This window comes from Gorilla gorilla, chromosome 2 (assembly GCF_029281585.2).
Source record: "Gorilla gorilla gorilla isolate KB3781 chromosome 2, NHGRI_mGorGor1-v2.1_pri, whole genome shotgun sequence".
Lineage (NCBI taxonomy): Eukaryota > Metazoa > Chordata > Mammalia > Primates > Hominidae > Gorilla > Gorilla gorilla.
Genome location: NC_086017.1, coordinates 106,564,763 through 106,583,613, shown reverse-complemented (window position 1 = coordinate 106,583,613; position 18,851 = coordinate 106,564,763). Strand labels below are relative to the sequence as shown.

The window sequence follows — 18,851 nt, the reverse complement described above, 5'->3', positions numbered from 1 at the left end:
TGTACAGGAATCTCTAACACATTATGTAATACAGACATAAAATTGAAAAGTAGATCTCAAAAAGGGAGTGTCCCACAGAAATGGATAATCCAGACAGATAATATTTGGACAGTCATAAAGGTACTGTTTTCAGTGTCTGTTCATGGTTAATATCAAACCCAGTTATCAATCTTAGGGTTATTAGAGGATTCTAGGTGTCAGAAAACAACCTTTCATTTCCATAATACATCAAGAAAAAATGAGAATTAAATAAGTTATTGAAATGGGAATTGGCTATGAAGGAGAAATTTTTTTAAAAAACACACAACAGGTATGATTTCAGCATGAACACAGGACAATTTATGCTCAATTCTGTGTGGACTGGGAGTACTGATATTTGAACGTGGGACATCCAGAACAATACAAAATGTTTGCACTTTGTTCTACATGCCAACAAATCAATGATTTGAAGATAAATGATATGCATCCTCCAAGATGTATCTTCCATATTTTAAATCATCTCTATCTTTTCAAATTGTGTTACAGGCTATGATTTCATTCTGTTACGACATGTTATTTCCTTTATTGTCTATTTTTGGAAATAAGTCAATTCTCTATAAAATTATGGCACCTACAAAAATAAAACCAGCACTTTAGACATGGCTGCCAAGTATGTTCAGTAGCAGAAGTGTCCTATTTCTCAACAGAATAATGCCGTATTTACTCCCCTAAACAACAGTTCTGTGTGTTTGACTTCAAATATGCCTGTCTCTTTAACTTTGATGAGAATGTTAATGGTTTTTCTAATAAGTATGCTTTTAAACATAAGGCACGATTCAACCTGTTTGCCCTTCACTGACTTCAATTTTTAATCTTTTAAAATTCTGCCCAGTATTAGATCAATTAAATGTCATGATGGACTAATAAGTGACATTTATCAAGACTCATCATATTTAATTATAATACTATAGTACAGTTACTTAGCATTAGCATCTTATTTCATGAAGTCTTAGATTATCTTTATCAGAATTTCTAATACATGCATACAGCAGGGTATCTAGACAGCATACATGGTTGCCTTCCTACAGAAAATCATCAGTAGAAATCACTATTGATGAATCAGTGAAAAAGGAAGACACTACACAGTTTCTGAACTGTGGATTTAATACTTTAAAATCTGGATTAAAATCTTGCCTTCATTATAGGACACAGAGGAACTTGCACCTTCCCTTTTCAACTTGTCCCAGTGGTTCTTATTAGCGGCCTCTGCTGCCACTTGGAAGCTACAACTATTACTCAGGTGGAGATTTATAAACTTTGCTAAAATCATGGTAACTTTTCATCTAAATGTAGCTTTTCAACCCACTGTTGCAAAATATATGTTTCTTTTTTACTCTGATCTATGCATGTTCCTCTGTTCTCCAAATCAAAATTTTAATCACATATTTTTTTAAATGAAATGTAGTGTTAATGATTGGGAAACTTTAGTCCTAAATTATGGGCTAGATCAAAACTGACATCTCTTTTAGTCATTAATTGGGTTAGGAGATATGAAATATTGCAGAGTTTTAAACTGATTAGGTACATTTACATTGAGTTGCATTGTGTACTGTTACAGTTCTGATACTATTCTTAGCATAACCAAAACAGTTACTGTGCATGTTAATGATAGTTATATTGATTGGACAGAGCTTTTGAAGTCATAAGCCTAGAATTTTACTACTGGCTTTACCTTTGTGACCTTACTTATGTCAGTTTCTTAAATGGAAAATGGTAGTGATACTTGTTTTTGTAGAGCTGAAATATTAGTGGACGATATACTTGTAAAACAGAAGTAAAATCAAGCATTATTTTACATTTTCCTATAGACTACTTTATAACATCCCTGCATAAGCTATTAAGATAGCTTATGAAAAAGAGGCTGCTTTATACGATTTTTTCTTTTGTAAGATAAAGTTTAGTTCTCTATTCTGTTTTTGAAAGATGAGAGACTTAGAAAAAGTACACTGTCTTACAAAGGGACAATGATAAAAAAAAACACATTCAAGGATATTTCATTGTGCATATTTTCAGTGAAACATAGAGAATAGTTTATTTCTTATTATGTTTGTAAGTATAATGTGACTTATAAAGCTAGTAGCATACTAGAAAAAAAATTGTTCTCTCATCAGATAAAGTCCTATGAACTATTATCAACAAAGTAGTATATAATTTTGAGTATTATTGAACATTTAAGACATTATATGTTCATAGCTTTAAAATTAGTTGCTGCTCAAAATTATAAGTATGAATATTAAAATAAAAGTAAAGAATGCATTAAGATAGACTAGTACATTTTTTTGTTTTTTTGTATATTTTATATTTGTAGTACTTCTGAATTCTCTGTAAAATTATCACCTTAATAAAATTTAGAGGTTTACCGCTTAGGAACATTTTTGTCTCTCACCTTTTGGTTGCTTTTCACAGCACCTCAGTAGAGAAGGTTGGTAAGGTATTATTGTAATTTTTGAGCAAATGTAGAATCTAAATCCAGACAAACCAAAAAATAAAGTAACATAATGCATAAACTGCAAATATATATCTTGAATTCAGTTTGAATTTAAAGTTGGAGAAATTTAAATTAAATCTACTGACCAAATTAGACTGAGCAAAATCTGAAAAATAACTGCTAACAACTAGAATGATGTTGATAATAGAAGTATCTCTGAGAAATTGCTAGAGGTCAATAAGAGTATTTATATATCTATCTATGCATAATGCTAATGAGGGGGGAACTATCATTGTTTTCATTCAATAAGTGTATTAATCCGTTCTCATGCTGCTATAAAGAACTGTCCAAGACTGGGTAATTTATAAAGGAGAGAGGTTTAATTGACTCACAATTCTGCAGGGTTGGGGAGGCCTCAGGAAACTTACAATCATGGCAGAATGGGAAGCAAACGTGTCCTTCTTCACATGTCAGCAGGAAGAAGAATGGAGTACCCAGCAAAGGGGAAAGCCCCTTATAAAACTATCAGATCTTGTGAGAACTAACTCACTATCATAAGAACAGGATGGGGGATACCCTTCCCATGATTCAATTATCTCCACTTGATCCCATCCACAACACATGGGGATTATGGGAACTACAATTCAAGATGAGATTTGAGTGGGGACACAGCCTAACCATATCAATAAGAAAATTGTTGTTTAGAAGGTTTAAGTAATTTGCTTAGGAACTGAGGTTCAAGTTAGTACTGGCTAACTACAGAGCCAGAGAACAACTATTAAAGCCAATGATAAAAGTAGCTTCATTTTAACTTCAATTTCCAATGTCAATAGTTTCAATTAAATAATTCATTTAAATGCATCCTAAGAAACACTAATACTCTTGTCTGGGCACAGTGGCTCATGCCTGTAATCCCAGCTTTTTGAGAAGATGAAGCAGGTGGATCATGAGGTCAGGAGTTCCAGACCAGCCTGGACAATATGGTGAAACCTGTCTCTCCTAAAAATACAAAAATTAGCCAGGTGCAGTGGTGCATGCCTGTAGTCCCAGCTACTAGGGAGCTGAGGCAGGAGACTTGCTTGAACCTGGGAGGTGGAGGTTGCAGTGATCCAAGATTGTACCACTGCACTCCAGTCTGGGCAACAGAGTGAGACTCTTTCCAAAAACAAAACACTAATACTCTTTAAGTATAATACATATGATATTAAAATATATACTTCTTTGCATTGTTTATGTTCTTATTTACTTACAATGTCAGAATCTTGATTAATTTCATTAATACTTTTAGAAATATGGCAAAAATACAAAAATACAAATATAGTATGTCACAATCATAGTCCCTGAATAAAAACATGTATTTGGAAAATTGTTATATAGTAAAAGTACAATAAAATGCCAAGCACATTATTACAAGACAAAGTCACTACAGAGACATTTAGAACTAGTCATGTATCCTGTATAATCTGAGACTAGCTAAGATAAAAGATAAAACTTTCATTTGAGATAATCTTTATTATACAAAATTGAAATTCAAAAAAAGTCATGAAGAGATGTTGGATGTTATTGGAAACTTTTTCTTTGTCTATTGAGATGATCATAGGATTTTTGCTTTTAATTCTGTTTATATGTCGAGTCACATTTATTGATTTGAACATGTTGAAACAGCTTTGCATCCCAAGGATAATGCCTACTTAATTGTGGTGTGTTAACTTTTTGATGTGCTGCTGGATTTAGTATGCTAATATTTTATTGAGGATTTTTGTGTCTATGTTCATCAGGGATATTGGCCTGTAATTTTATTTTGTGTGTGTGTTTTTTTGCCAGGTTTTGCTATCAGGCTTATGCTGACTTTACAGAATGAGTTAGGAAGGAGCTCTTCCTGGCATAGAAGGAATACACCTCAAAATAATAACAGCCATCTACGACAAACTCACAGCCAACATTATACTAATGGCAGTGGCAGCCACCACAAAGAAAAGCAGGCTGCAGCAGGAAAGGCGCAGCCAGGGCTGTGTGCTCCTGGAAGCCAGTGGGAGCTGGGGACAGGCAAGCTCCCCCCGCCACCCCGCACTTCTGACTTGGCATGTTGGGAGCCCAGCCCTCCTGGGCACAGCTGAAGCCACCTAGGCAGCTGCAGACCCGGGCATCCTTGTGCTCTCAGGAACCTGGGAAGCCCCCCTACACCCACAAGCTTGGAAGTGCCTATCCCCACTGCCTGGCCTCTCCCGACTACTGGCTTCTGCTCTGGGGCAGAGCAAAGTTGTGGCTGAGCCTGGGTGCTGTGGCAACCCAGCCAGGTGTGCATGTGCTCAGGGTGGGGTGGTGCTGACATGCCAGCACCCAGCCACCTCAGCTCCCTCCAGGCTTTGGGCACTGACGAGCATGGGAGGGAGGCCAAATGAGGGGCTAAGGGTGGCTCAGTGCAGGCCTGCAGGTACCTTTTTGCACAAGTAGTGTGGGTACCATGAATGACATATAGATGGTGGCAGGAGGCAGACAGGGTTGTAGGTGAAAAGGGGCAAGCTCCCAGTGAAGCCCCACCTTCAAGCCAGGGGAGGCCTGAAGCCTAGGCTCTCAGTTCTGGGAGGAATCCACTGCCCAGAGGGAGTACTTAAAGGTTCTTTATCTGGGCCCATCTATGGTCACCCATGGACCAATTAGCATGCATTTTTTCCCTTCTGAAGCCCATAAAAACCCCAGTCTCAGACAGACTCACAGAGAAATGAGGACAACTTGCCTGCCAGGCCTCCTCTCTGCTGAGGGGTGCATTCTCGTCGGGATGACCTGCCTGTTGAAAGGAGCTACCCACTTTGGGTCTCCTGAGAGCTGCACTGTGGCTCAGTAAGTCACCTCTTTGCTTTGTCCACCCTCTAGTTGTCCGCATACTTCATTCTTCCTGGATGTGGTATGAGAACTCAGGCCCCACCAATTGGTGGGACTGAAAGAGCTGTAACACAAAAAGGCCTGAAACACCTTCCCCCCCGCCACACACACACAGTCACCATGTTGCAGGCAACAAGGGAGAAGAGCTGCAACCCTTCCAGGATCCCAGACCTGGGGACTTCCAGAGGCAAGGCTGTGACACCCGTTTTGGGGCTCTAGAGTTTCTGGTGTCTTCAAGCTTCCAGGAACCAATGCTTTCTGCTCATCCAGATGCAGGTACCCACAGTGAAAGCTGCTTGCAGTGCATCTGATCCAGCCACAGGCTTCCACAGAGCCAGTGCCTGTGCCAGCACCTGGATTTGCCTGCTTCTCTACAGCAGCTGGCATGCCTGGCTGTGCACAGTGGCCAGATTCCGCACTCACTCATTCACACACCCTTTGCCACTCTTTGTGTGGCTCACCCTTGGCAGGCATAGGATCTGAACAAGTAGCACGAGCCAAGCAAAACCTGCCAGGGTGAGTGGGAGGCATGAGCCCAGCAGGCCTGAGTAAAGAACTTAAAAGAGAGTTATCATTTGACCCAGCAATTTCACTACCGGTTGTATACCCAAGGGAAAAGAAATTATCCTACAAAAAGACACATGTACTTGTATGTTCATCACTGCACTATTTACAGTAACAAAGACATAAAATCAACCCAGGTGCCTATCAATGATGAACTGGATACAGAAAATGTAGTATACATATACCACACAATACTATGCAGCTATAAAAACGAATGAAATAATCTCCTTTGCAGCAACATAGATACAGTTAGAGGCTATAATCCTAGGCAAACTAAGAAATGAACAAAAAACCAGATACTGCATATTCTCACTTATAACTGGGAGGTAAACATTGAGCACACATGGATATAAACATGGGAACAATGGACATTTCAGACTACTAGAGGGAGAAGGATGGGAGCAGGGCTTGCAATGAAAAACTACCTATAGTGTCCTATGCTCACTACCTACGTGATGAGGTCTGTACCTGAAACCTCAGCATCATGCAATATTCCCATGTAACAAATCTGCACATATACCCCTTTTATTTAATATAAAAGTTGAAATTTTAAAAAGTATGATATTGTAGATGTGTGGTATTATTTCCGAGGGCTCCGTTCTGTTCCATTGGTCTATATCTCTGTTTTGGTACCAGTATCATGCTGTTTGGTTACTGTAGCCTTGTAGTATAGTTTGAAGTCAGGTAGCGTGATGCCTCCAGCTTTGTTCTTTTGGCTTAGGATTGACTTGGCAACGCAGGCTCTTTTTTGGTTCCATATGAACTTTAAAGTAGTTTTTTCCAATTCTGTGAAGAAAGTCATTGGTAGCTTGATGGGGATGGCATTAAATCTATAAATGACCTTGGGCAGTATGGCCATTTTCACGATATTGATTCTTCCTATCCATGAGCATGGAATGTTCTTCCATTTGTTTGTGTCCTCTTTTATTTCATTGAGCAGGGTTTGTAGCTCTCCTCGAAGAGGTCCTTCACGTCCCTTGTAAGTTGGATTCCTAGGTATTTTATTCTCTTTGAAGCAATTGTGAATGGGAGTTCACTCATGATTTGGCTCTCTGTCTGTTATTGCTGTATAAGAATGCTTGTGACTTTTGCACATTGATTTTGTATCCTGAGACTTTGCTGAAGTAGCTTATCAGCTTAAGGAGATTTTGGGCTGAGACAGTGGAGTTTTCTAGATATATAATCATGTCATTGGCAAACAGAGACAATTTGACTCCCACTTTTCCTAACTGAATACGCTTTATTTGTTTCTCCTGCCTGATTGCCCTGGCCAGAACTTCCAACACTATGTTGAATAGGAGTGGTGAGAGAGGGCATCCCTTTCTTGTGCCAGTTTTCAAAGGGAATGCTTCCAGTTTTTGCCCATTCAGTATGATATTGGCTGTGGGTCTGTCATAAATAGCTCTTATTATTTTGAGATACGTCCCATCAATACCTAATTTATTGAGAGTTTTTAGCATGAAGGGCTGTTGAATTTTGTCAAAGAACTTTTCTGCATCTGTTGAGAAAATCATGTGGCTTTTGTCTTTGGTTCTGTTTATATGCTGGATTATCTTTATTGATCTGTGTACATTGAACCAGCCTTGCATCCCAGGGATGAAGCCCACTTGATCATGGTGGATAAGCTTTTTTGATGTGCTGCTGGATTTGGTTTGCCATTTCAACCATCTGATCTTTGACAAACCTGACAAAAACAAGAAATGGGGAAAGGATTCCCTATTTGATAAACACTGCAGGGAAAACTGGCTAGCCATATGTAGAAAGCTGAAACTGGATCCCTTCCTTACACCTTATACAAAAATTAATTCAAGATGCATTAAAGACTTAAATGTTAGACCTAAAACCATAAAAAACCCTAGAAGAAAACCTAGGCAATACCATTCAGGACATAGGCATGGGCAAGGACTTCATGTCTAAAACACCAAAAGCAATGGCAACAAAAGCCAAAATTGACAAATGGGATCTAATTAAACTAAAGAGCCTCTGCGCAGCAAAAGAAACTACCATAAAAGTGAACAGGCAACCTACAGAATGGGAGAAAATTTTTGCAACCTACTCATCTTACAAAGGGCTAATATCCAGAATCTACAAAGAACTCAAACAAATTTACAAGAAAAAAACAAACAACCCCATCAAAAAGTGGGCAAAGGATATGAACAGACACTTCTCAAAAGAAGACATTTATGCAGCCAAAAGACACATGAAGAAATGCTCATCATCACTGGCCATCAGAGAAATGCAAATCAGAACCAAACTGAGATACTATCTCACACCAGTTAGAATGGCAATCATTAAAAAGTCAGGAAACAACAGGTGCTGGAGAGGATGTGAAGAAATAGGATCATTTTTACACTGTTGGTGGGACTGTAAACTAGTTCAACCATTGTGGAAGACAGTGTGGCGATTCCTCAGGGATCTAGAACTGGAAATACCATTTGACCCAGCCATCCCATTACTGGGTATATATTCAAAGGATTATAAATCATGTTGCTATAAAGACACATGCACACGTATGTTTATTGCGGCACTATTCACAATAGCAAAGACTTGGAACCAACACAAATGTCCATCAGTGATAGACTGGATTAAGAAAATTTGGCACATATATACCATGGAGTACTATACAGCCATAAGAAAGGATGAGTTCATGTCCTTTGTAGGGACATGGATGAAACTGGAATCTATCATTCTCAGCAAACTATCACAAGGACAAAAAACCAAACACCACATGTTCTCCCTCATAGGTGGGAATTGAACAATGAGAACACTTGGACACAGGAAGGGGAACATCACACACTGGGGCCTGTTGTGGGGTGGGGGGAGTGGGGAGGGATAGCATTAGAAGATATACCTAATGTAAATGACGAGATAATGGGTGCAGCACACCACCATGGCACATGTATACATGGGTAACAAACCTGCACGTTGTGCACATGTACCCTAGAACTTAAAGTATAATAAAAAAAATAAAAAAATTTAAAAAAACTAAAAAGAATGATATTTATATAATTTCCCATCAGAAAGTAATATCACATCACAAAACCTTTTTTTTTTTTTGTTTTACTTGGTTTAAAATTAAGTTCCCAAATCAAGCATATCTCTTATGTTTCTTTTTTCTCTCAGTGAGACATAAATTATGTAATTTTGAAACTCTCAAGTAAGATTTACTTAGGCTGGCCTGATTTTTAGTGAATACAAAGAAGAGCTCAAGAACCTGTAATTCTTTTATTCCAGGAGTATAAGCAGCTTAGTTTAGTTTGAAAAACAAACTGTCTTCACAGATATTTAACTACACTTATCATATGCAAAAATTTTTGGTAGGACTGAAGTAGTTTATGTGCATTCTAAGGGAGGAAGAGGGCATCAATTATTTCACAATCTTAATTTACTTAAATCCTGGGATCTTCTGAAATTAACCATGTATTGTTTCAGATTTTCAAAAGCCCTAATATTTATTATTTTTGTATTCTTCCATTATATTTTTCAACTATTTACCAAAAAAAATGAATCTCCATAATTATGTTTATTTGGGGAAATGCATAGGCTTAGTCAATTCTCATTTCTCTTTAATGTGTCATGAAAGATATTATAAAACAATGTGATTATTTAATAATTTTATTTTACAATCATTAGGTGAAAAAAGTATAGCTCTATATTTTTTTACTATGTATATGACCCTGAATTGTGTTTCATGGAGTCTCCTAAACATTACATTATAAATCAGGGGAAAAAAAAACTTACCAGATGTATCAAACTTATACATTTAGAAAATACACACTTTACTTCATACTTAAATTGTTAAAAATTCTCTAAATTTCAGGTAATCTTTCCGGTGGCACCATTTTAATGGAAGACCACTGTGGACATAGTTAATTTCATTGATTTTTACTTTGTGCATATAGTCAACTGACCAAATGTCAAATTTCAAAAGATATTGTTCCACGAATTTCTCAAGTCTTTAGTGTTTTAAGTTTGAAATTAGATACCTAAATCTGCACTAAGCTGCCAGTTTAGTTTGGTTGACATTAGCTGAGAGTGGACACATGTCACCTCTCCAAAACTCAAAGGGGCATTGTTTACTTGAAATGCCTGACTTCCTCTCCTCAGGGTCCTATATTGTTCTTAGTTTACCAGTGTCACTTACCTCTATTGATTTTTGAGTAGAGTGTGTATTCTGCATGTGGTATATGCGATGTTCTGTACAGGTTTGTTAGTTCCTTTTGCTCTAGAATGTAGATTAAATTCCATGTTTCCATATTGATTTTCTGTCTGGATATTTTGTCCACTGCTGAAAAGTAGAATATTGAACTCCCTCACTATTATTGTATTTCAATTGACCTCTCCCTTCAGATCTATTAATACATGCTTTACATATTTAGATATACTTATGTTGGATGTGTATATTTACAATTACATCCCTTTTCTAAATTGACTCCATTGTTATTATAAAATAACTTTATCTCTTTTCACAGCTTTTGACTTAAAGTTTATTTTATTTAAGTATAGCTATTACTGCTCACTTTTGTTTTCCATTAGCATGAAGTCTCTTGTTCCATCCCTTCACTTTTAGTCTATATGTATCCTTACAGGTTAAGTGAATCTCTTGTAAGCAGCACATAGTTTTCAGCTAATTTTTTATCCATTCAGCCAGTGTTTTTTGATTGGATAATTTATCCCATTTACATTCAAAGTAATTACTGATAGATAAGGACTTACAACTGTTATTTTGTTAACTGTTTTCTAGTTGTTTTATACATTATTTATTTGCTTTTTTTTTCTTACTATCTTCCTTGTGGCTAGGTGATTTTTCTTTAGTGATATGTTTCGATTCTTTCTTTTTTTACTTTGTTGTGTATCTATCGTTGGTTTTTGCCTTGTGGATAAAATGAGGCTTACAAAAAATTTCCTTGTTATAACAAGTTGTTAAACTGATAACAACTTAATTTTGATCACATAAAAATTGACACTTTCACTTCCCTCTCACCATCATGTTGAATTTTTTTTTTTTTTTTTTTTTTTTTTTGAGACGGAGTCTTGCTTTGTCGCCCAGGCTGGAGTGCAGTGGCGCGATCTCGGCTCACTGCAAGCTCCACCTCCCGGGTTCACGCCATTCTCCTGCCTCAGCCTCCCGAGTAGCTGGAACTACAGGCGCCCACTACCACGCCCGGCTAATTTTTTGTATTTTTAGTAGAGACAGGGTTTCACCGTGTTAGCCAGGATGGTCTCGATCTCCTGACCTCGTGATCCGCCCGCCTCGGCCTCCCAAAGTGCTGGGATTACAGGCGTGAGCCACCGCGCCCGGCCTATGTTGAATTTTTGATGTCACAATTTGTATCTTTTTACACTGCATATCCCTTAACAAATTATTGTAGGAATTTTTTAATAGTTTTGTATTTAACCCTCAGGTTAAAGTTATAAGTGATTTATATAACAGCATTATAGTGTTAAAGTATTCTGAATTTAACTGTGTACTTTTACCAGTGAGTTTTATACTTTCAGATTTTTTTTGTTATGCATTAGCATGTTTTTCTTTCAGCTTGAAGAACTCCTTTCAGCATTTCTTGTAAAACAGGTAATGGTCCCCCCGAGCTTATTCTCCTGGGAAAATCTATTTTTTTTTTTTGTCTTTTATTTCTGAAGGACAGATTTGCAGAGTATAATATTATTGGTTGTCATATGCTTTTTATTTTTCTTCATCAAATATCACTTTCCCCTATCCTCTAAGATTTCTGCTGAGAACTCTGCTGCTAGTCATATTTGAATTCCCTTATATGTTATTTGCATCTTATTTTCTTGCTGCTTTCAGGATCCTCTCTTTGTCCCTGATTTTTAACAGTTTTATCATAAAACGTCTTGGGATAGTATTATTTGAATTGAATCTGATTAAAAACATCTAACCTTCCTGTACATGGATATGTATATCTTTCCCTAAGTTTGAAAAGTTTTCTGCTGTTATTTACTTTAATAAGCTTTTATATCTTTATCTTTGTCTTCCACTTCTTTAACTGCTATTACTCAAATATTTGCTCCTTTGATGCTATGCTATACCATTAATTCCATAATCTTTCTTCATTCCTATTTATTCTCTTCCTTTTTTTCCCTCTGAAGGTATATTTTAAAATCCCCTTTTTGAATTGACAGATTTTTCTGCTCAGTCCATGTGCTGTTGTTGATGCATTCTGTTGCATTTCTCATTTTGTTCATTGTATTTCTCAGCTCTGATTTCTGTTTCATTTTTTAGAATTATTATTTCAATCTCTCTATTAAATTTTTTGTTCTGTTAACATACTGTTTTTCTCATTTTATTGAATTATTTCTCTATATTTTATTGAAGTTTGCCGAGCTTCCTTAAAACAGTTGTTTTGAATTATTTGTCAGTCAATTCATAGATCTCCATTTTTTTGGAGATAGACACTGTTACCTTATTTTGTCCATTTGGTGATGTCATGTTTTTCTGATTATTCTTGGTCCTTGTGATTATATGCAGATGTCTACACACGTAATGAAGTAGGTGCTATTCCAGTCTTCACAGACGGGCTTTGTCTGGGAAAGCCCTGGAGCAGGTATGGCACTAAGAAGTGTCAGAAGTGTGGGGCAGCTGTGTATGGCCTGATGCTGCAAGAAGCCTGGTACCCATTACAGCAGCCATGCCACTAGGGTGGGCCAGAAACCTGGGGCAGATGCAGCTAATAGAGCACTTGTGCCAGAAGCCTAGGGCTACTGAGAGCTGCCTACCACTGAGGGTTCTCTGGAGCCCAGGACCACTGAAATCAGCCCACCTGAAATGCAGCCTGGATATTGAGACTATCATACAAGACTGAAGCCTTGGGCTGTGTGGTTCTGTCTGGTACTAGGGCAGGTCTAGAGGTTGTGTCCATAGATACTGTCCTGAAATATGTGGGCATAGGGATCTTTGCAATACTGGATTTTACTGTGTTGATCCAGTGTTGGGGTCTAAGGCAAAGTACTGTGTTCATTTTCCTCTTTCCCTCAAGTGGAAGCGATTACTCACCACTTTGTACTGAATGTGCTTGAGGAAGAGGTAATGCAGGTAATATGTCTGTCTTTCCTACTCCTTTCAAAGTATCTTTTTTTTATTACTGTGCTGCAGCTAGGTTTTGTGATCTCTCACTTGGTTTTCTGAATGCTTGTGAAGGTAATTTAGGCTGTGGATAGTTGTTCAAACTGATATTTCTGTGGGAAGATAATCACAGGAGAGTCCCCTCAAAATCATAAGTCATATCTTAATTATCTTGTGTCTGTGCCTTTTTTCTGCCCTAAACTTGGGATAGTATCTGCTGTAGCAAAGTCTCTGTCCTGCTATGCGAGTCATTTCCCTGTTGGTGGCACTGATCCATATGAGAATTATGTAAAAGTACAGTGAAATGTGAACAGATGTATCCTATTATCATGACTGAATGTAGAGCCTCCTTTTTGTATCTCTTTTTCAATACCAACTATTAGTACCACCAAAATCTGAAACCTAGACTTTGTAACACTTGAGCTTCTGTCTTCACTTTCTAAGTGGAGACATCATGCCTGCCTGCAAGTTCTGGCATTTCTTTGCTTTCTCCAGCTAATGTCTAATGTGTTAATGATTTTAATAATTTTACAATTTAATTTTAAAATGTTAGCATTCAGCATGCCAAGCTTAAATCAATATTTTATATATCTCAAAAAGTCCTGTTTCCTTCTCAATATCCACATGTATTTTTGAATCCTGACTTCACAAAAACTAGATTAATTAAATTAGGGCATGGAACATATAACCTCCAATACGGCGGGTTCACTTAAAAATATACATAAAATATAAAAAGTATATTTTTGTGCTTTTTAAAAAGTATATTTTTATACTTTATAAAAATATAATACTTTTTATGTTTTAAATGTAATAAATTTATGTGTATTATAAATAACAAAGATATATATTTTTATGTGGTCATCGAATAGAAATTGCCAAGATTGTAGAATTGACTTGTATTTTGGCCTTTCCCTCCTGCATACTGTGAGATTTGAACTGTCATTTTACTACTCTGAAATTTAATATCTTCTGTAATATGGATAAGCAATCTTGCATAAATTATTTTTCAAAATATTTCAAGTTTCAAATAAATTAATGAATAGAAAATACTATGAAAAATGTAAATTACTAACCAACATTAATTTTAAGATGAGCAATGGTTCTCTAGTACATTCAGCTTAATTACTTTTAATGAAATTTCATTTCATGTCTATAAGATATAAAATGAGCACAATACTACATAAGTTAAAAAAACCTAGTGAGCATCGGCTCTTAATTTAGGAGTTGCGGCTTTTCTGGACAAAGTATCCTAATTTCTAACCTCTCCCACACACTGTTTATAAGTTACATACTGTTTACAAATTACGACTCTTTTGTTCTGAACAATGGTATCTAAAATAAAGTTATCTCAACCCAAGACTCTAAGTTATGGCATAAATGAAAATATTTTGAGCCATGAGTCATGTTTAGAAAAAAAAAACACAGTTTTAAAAAATTAAGCAACAACTATATTGATGTGTTATGTGGTAAAAAATTGATTATGCCTTCCCACCCCCCAAATCCCCAAAAAGTTTTGCAGTCGTTGCATATACTGCAGATCAATTCTATTTAACTAGATGGCTAGGTGTCTAGTTACCTATTATCTTACACGTTGATAATTTACACTTTACTCAGTAGAAGTCTGGCAAATCTGCTGTGTTTGTGGCTGAGCCTTGCACAGCTGGTGCAACAGAAGATTAAGTTAACCCAACACTAAACTGAATGATTGATGGCCAAGGTTTTCAAATAGCAAAGTGCAGTTTTGTTACATAATTACCAGAATTATCTGCAGCACTCTATCTATTCCTGACTATAAATTGAAGGGTTGTTCTCTTTGAGTTATGAAAGAAATTATAAACTAATTTGTGGAAACAACATCTGTTGTGAATGGGCAAAAAGCTCTGGTAAGAAAGGAATTTTTTTCCTTCTGTTTTGTAGCTATTTATAAAATCAGGACAAAATAAAAGTTTTTTCTTAGAGTACTTTACAAAAATATTTATGTCTGCACTTCTATATTATGTAAAAACACAATGGTACATTTTTGTTATGGCCCCAAAAGAAGTAATAAAGTAAAATATTAACTTTCCTATAAATGCTTTTCCTTTTAACTTGATATACAATAAACCATTAACTTTATTACATTTTGCATGCGATGCAGTACATTTTTATCTTTTCTAAAATATTCCAGTTCTTAGAACACAAGAAAAATATTACAGATATTTGATCATTTCTTCACAAGAAGGATAATAAATAAATTATTGCCCTGAAAACCCATATGCTATTTCTAAATCAGTTCCTTTGAAATCACATTTCTTTCTGAACTACTCCTGCAAATTCTAACAATCCTGCAAGCCTCACTGTAAATAAGATTTCTTCCTGGGATTGGGTGAATTGAGATTGGTGTAAACATAAGAGACAGGAGATGGAGGTCTTGGCCAAATTAAGGAATGCATGTTTTACCTAAAAGTCTTCATATTGTCTTATACACTGTTCAGGCAAAATAACAGATGGCTATGGGTCTCTTGACTGTCCGTTGGCGTATTTAATTGGTAGGAAATTTTCACAGATGTCTCTGAAATTACTCTTAATCTAGTGATACCTTCCTCTTTATCATAATTAAAAACAAGCCTACAGGTGTGGGAATTTGGTTTTCAATCCATATTCTAGGTATAAACAATAATCCCAATTAAAATACAGTAATACTGAACATGATGGTTAGTGTTACACATCATCTTGGCTAGGCTGTGGTCACTCAAATAATTGATCGAATGCTATTCTAGATGTCATCGTAATATCTTTTAGAGAAGACCATTTAAATCAATAGACTTTTAGTTAAGCAATAGACTTTTAGTTAAGCAGGTTTCATTCTATAATGTGTGAAGCATTGTCTAATTAATTGAAGATTTTAAGAGAAAAAAAGCCAGTTTTCTAGATGAAGAGGGAATTCTGCCTTCTGATTGATTTTGGTTTCAAACTTCAAGATCACACTTCCCTGGGTCTCCAGTCTGCCGGCATGCTCTTCAAATTCAAGACTTGCCAATCAATTAAGTCAATTGTTTAAAATCAATCTTTTTCTCTGTCTCTTTGTCTCTGTCTCTCTGTTTCCCTGTCTGTGTGTCCACATCCTATTAGTTCTAATTTTCTGACTAATACACTGAGCCAATGTTTAATTTCTAGCATTTATAAGATTCTGAACTGAGATGAAATTATATGCAGAGTGCAAAAACAAAAAGTATGTATTTTTTCTATTTTTTCTTTACTATTAATGGCTCAATATTTTTGGACGTTGAGATAATCTACCAATTTTATTCTAATTTCACATTTATACTTATGAAATGTGTATGTATGTGTGTGTGTTTTATATGTATAATTCCATGTAATTTATTTGTGTATCCAATGACATAATACACCAAACAGTTTGATTACCACAAGAATCCTTTTTTCTTGCCCTTTTACTATCACTTTCTCCTCCTTTTGCAACTACTGATAACGCTCTTCATTTATAAAAACATAATACAAAATATTATACGATGTAATCATAGAGTACGTAACACTTGGGGTTAGCATTTTTCACTGAGAATAATTATTTGGAGATTGACTTAGATGGTTGCATGTATCAATAGTTTGGACCTTTTTATTGATAAGTAGTATTCTATAAAATGTTGGACCATAGTTTATCTGTGTGCTACATACCGTAGTGGAGTCATTCATCTGTTGAAGGACACTTAGCTTGTTTCCAGTGTTTGACTGTCCTGGATAAAGCTATTGTGAATATTCATGTACAGGTTTCACTTCTCTGTGATAAATGCCCAAAAGTGTAACTGCTGGGTTACACGATAACTACATGTTTAGTTTTGCAAAATATCACAAAATTATTCCCAAGAGTGATTATATAATTTTTCATTGCCACCATCAATACATAATTAATTTCTCTACATCCTTACCATCGTTTTGTAGCTGACTATTTTGTTTTAGCCTTTCTGATACACGTTTAGTAATATTTCATTGTAGTTTTAATTTGCATTTTGCTGAAGGCTAATGATGTCGAAATTCTTTTTATTTTCTTATTTGCCATCCGTCTTCTTTATTGAAATGTTTCTTCATATCTTTTGCTCTGTTTTTTAACTTTTCAGTTTCAAGAGTTCTTTATGTTTTAGTTACTAGTCCTTTTTAAATACATGGTTTGAAAATATTTTTTTTCCAGTCTTTGCCTTTTTCTTTGACATTACATGGGCTTTTATGGAGATATGTTTTAAATTGTGTCTATTTCTCTATCTAGGCTCTTATGGATTGTGATTTTGTTTTGCAGTCCAAGAACTTCGCTGGGCACGGTGGCTCATACCTGTAATCCCAGCACTTTGGGAAGCCGAGGCAGGTAGATCATTTGAGGTCAGGAGTTCGAGACTAGCCTGGCCAACATGGTGAAACCCCGTCTCTAATAAAAATACAAAAATTAGCCGGGTGTAGTGGTGCATGCCTGTAATCCCAGCTATTTGGGAGACTGAGGCAGAAGAATCGCTTGAGCCTGGGAGGTGGATGTTGCGGTGAGCCGAGATCGCGCCACTGCATCCAGTCTTGGTGACAGAGTGAGACCCTGTCTCAATAAAAAAACAAACAAACAAAAAAACTACTGTCTTGGCCTAAACAGACAGCATCCTCCTAGGTTTAAAAAAATTATATCTTTTTATTCAAATCTATGATCTATATAGATATACATATACCTCTCTCTCTTTATATATATATGTGTGTGTGTGTGTGTCCATATGTATATGTTATACATAAAAATTGATTATATATTGATGATGGCAATGAAAGTATATATAGAGCCACTCTGGGGAATGATTTTGAGATATTTTGTAAAACTAAACATATATATATATATATATATATATATATATCTCCCAAAATGCTGGGATTACAGGCATGAGCCACTGTGCCTACTCAAGGTCTTTGATTTCTTTCACACCTTCTAAAATTTTCAAGATGCAGATCCTGTAGTTGTTTTATTTTGTTAAATGTATACTCAAGTAATTTATTTTTAAATATTTGTTTGTGAATATTATTTCATTTTATTTTATGTTTTGAGATAGAGTCTTGCTCTGTCGCCCAGGATGGAGTGCTGTGGTGCAATCTCGGCTCACTGCAAGCTCCGCCTCCCAGGTTTACGCCATTCTCCTGCCTCAGCCTCCCGAGTAGCTGGGACTATAGGCGCCCACCACCACTCCCGGTTAATGTTTTGTATTTTTAGTAGAGACGGGGTTTCACCGTGTTAGCCAGGATGGTCTCGATCTCCTGACCTCGTGATCCGCCCGCCTTGGCCTCCAAAAGTGCTGGGATTACAGGCGTGAGCCACTGCGCCCAGCCTGTTTGTGAATATTATTGTATTTTTTTCAGTGTCCACATAATCATTGTATGTGGAAACAGAATTTATGTTTTTGTTGAATTTGCAGTCTGTGACTATGATAAACTTGTTAGTTCCAGGAAAACTTTTTCTTTTAAAATTCCTGGCTTTTTCTACATAAACAATCATGTCATCTAAAAATACTATAATTTTCTTTCTTCCTTTCTGATATGTACACCTTTTATTTCCTTTATTTTCCTATTGCACTACCTAGATTTCCAGTACAATGTAGAATCAGAATTGTGAAATAGACATGCCATGAATATCTTGTCCTTAATCTTAGGGAGAAAATATTCTGTCTTTCACCATTAAGACAATGTTAACTATAGACTTTTTATAGCTGTTTATTATTAAGTTGAAGAAGTTTAAATTTTTTCCCCAGGCTTCTGATAGTTTTTTTCCCTTAATAAGGAATGATTGTCAAATTTTGTTAAATGTACTGTCATGTTAATTTATATATAATAATTTTTCTTCTT

The 18,851-nt window shown here is 36.1% G+C and overlaps 1 pseudogene; it reads left to right on the top strand.

The window, feature by feature from the left end:
• Positions 1 to 5,246: 5,246 nt before the first annotated feature.
• Positions 5,247 to 18,851, top strand: part of LOC101151043 (bifunctional methylenetetrahydrofolate dehydrogenase/cyclohydrolase, mitochondrial-like) — a 104,764-nt pseudogene continuing 91,159 nt past the window's right edge.